General features: G+C 50.7%; 1 long non-coding RNA gene across 1 annotated transcript; it reads left to right on the top strand.

The window, feature by feature from the left end:
- Positions 1-262: 262 nt before the first annotated feature.
- On the top strand, positions 263-1,929 carry LOC139657588 (uncharacterized). Its single transcript, XR_011696180.1, has 3 exons — positions 263-434; positions 1,098-1,190; positions 1,697-1,929. It is a non-coding gene; the product is annotated as an uncharacterized lncRNA (long non-coding RNA).
- The last annotated feature ends 360 nt before the right edge of the window (positions 1,930-2,289 follow it).

Below are 2,289 nucleotides of genomic sequence, written 5' to 3'. Positions count from 1 at the left end.
ATCAGCCCAAGCCAACCCGCTTATTAACTTGAATATTAGCTGCTTATTTCTGATCTGTGCTCTCTATCTCCAGTTCCGCCGTTTCCCCCGGCAACAAGAAACCAATTGACACAGGTGAGAGTCTACTGGTTCTTCACATTGCACCAGTAAAATACTAATGTTGTCAACTAAAGCCAGTAGCTTTACATGCTAATTTCTCCTTGTCTCTCCTCTCTGTCCGAACACACACACACACACACACACACACACACGCAGTGGTCCCGGGGCAGAGTGTGTGTGCGGTGCTGTGGGGGGGCAGTGACTCGGTGGCGGAGGAGGTCCTGCGCTCGCCCCTCCTGGAGGCACTGCGGTCCGGCCGGCTGTCGGAGCGCTGCTACGCCCGCTTCAGCCTGCAGGAGGCGCTCTACCTGCACCGGGTCAGCAGCTCCCTGCAGGTCAGACCAGGTCTCGCTCTCTCTCTCTCTCTCTCTCTTCTCTCTCTCTTGTTGTCTTTCTGTTGCTCTCCTTTTCTCCTCATCCTCCTCTCCCTCCCTCTATCCTCTTTATGTCTTTCTTCCTTTTTATCTGAATCTCCCTTCTTCCTTCGCTATCCTCTCTCTTATCTCTCTCTCTCTTTCTCTCTGTCTCTCTCTCTTTCTGTCTCTCTCTCCGTCTCTCTCTGTCTCTCTGTCTCTCTCCCCCTCTCTCTCACACACTCTCTCTCTCTTCTCTCTCTCTCTGGACTGGATTAAACTGGACTGGACTGAACTAAACTGGATTCAACTGGACTAAACTGGATTAAACTGGACTGGACTGAACTACACTGGACTAAACTGGACTGAACTAAACTGGACTAAACTGGACTAAACTTGACTGAACTAGACTAAACTGGACTGAACTAGACTAAACTGGACTGAACTGGACTAAACTGGATTCAACTGGACTGGACTGAACTGCATTGAATTGGACTGACGTTTTCTTTTCTAAAATGTAACTTTTCCTCTGAGGACATTTTACTGTCTGACTGAACTGGACTAAACTGGACTGAACTGTACTGTACTGGAGTGGACTGAACTGGACTGAACTGGACTGAACTGGTTTCCTCTTCCCTCCTCTAGGTGCTGGTCAGCAGCGTTCAGGGACCACAGGACATCAGAGCGCTGCTGCTGGACACACAAGAACACTACAGCAAGTCCTGCAGCAGGGACCAGGTGAGAGGACCTGTCTGTCTGTCTGTCTGTCTGTCTGTCTGTCTGTTGTCTGTCTGTCTGTCTGTCTGTCTGTCTGTCTGTTGTCTGTCTGTCTGTTGTCTGTCTGTCTGTTGTCTGTCTGTTGTCTGTCTGTCTGTCTGTCTGTCTCTCTCCTACTGTCTGTCTGTCTGTTGTCTGTCTGTCTGTCTCTGTCTCTCTCTCTACTGTCTGTCTGTCTGTCTGTCTCTGTCTCTCTCTCTACTGTCTGTCTGTCTGTTGTCTGTCTGTCTCTGTCTCTCTCTCTACTTACTGTCTGTCTGTCTGTCTCTCTCTCTACTTATTGTCTGTCTGCTGTCTGTCTGTCTGTCTGTTGTCTGTCTGTCTGTCTCTCTGTCTCTCTCTCTCTCTCTCTCTGTCTATCTGTCTCTCTCTGTCTCTCTCTCTCTCCCTGTCTCTCTCTCTCAGTCTGTCTCTCTCTCTCTCTGTCTGTCTGACTGTCTGTCTGTCCACCCCCCCCCCCCCTCCAGTCTCTCCTCCAGTCTCTCCTCCTCGGGGCGTCTCCCTCCTGGTCGGTGCGTCTCTCCCTCCAGTCTTTCCACTCGGTGGTTCTGGAGGATCCGGTCTACTGGCTGGTGGTTCTGTCCGTCCGCGCCCGGCTCCGCTCCTTCCTGGCCCGGGAGCTGCGGTCGGCTCCGAGCTCCTCCCCCGGCCCCAGGCTCGTCTTCAGGCCCCGCCCACCCGCCGGCCCCGAGGCCGACACTCTGTCCCTGAAGAAAAGGTAGGAAGTCTTTTTGCTCCTTTAAAGGTCCATATGGGTGTAAAGCAGGACTCCCCTCTCCTCTGTGATGATAAAGGAGTTGGATGGTCTATCTAAACATGGTGAAAGTATCAAAACTAAATCCACACAATCCATATTAGAAAAGCGAGCCTCTAAACGAGCCGTTTGGACTTTGGTCACAAAGGTTCGCTCATTATCTAAACTGGACTGAACTGGACTGAACTGGATTAAACTGCATTAAACTGAACTAAACTGAACTAAACTGGACTGGACTATACTGGACTGAAGTGGACTGAACTGGATTAAACTGACTGGACTGAACTAAACTGGACTAAATTGAAC

Source organism: Centroberyx affinis, unplaced genomic scaffold, assembly GCF_046629955.1.
Source record: "Centroberyx affinis isolate AG114_WGS23_722 - 3 ecotype Tasmania unplaced genomic scaffold, CSIRO-AGI_Caff_v1 ptg002716l_1, whole genome shotgun sequence".
Taxonomy (NCBI): domain Eukaryota; kingdom Metazoa; phylum Chordata; class Actinopteri; order Beryciformes; family Berycidae; genus Centroberyx; species Centroberyx affinis.
This window is presented reverse-complemented; position numbering and strand designations above follow the sequence as displayed.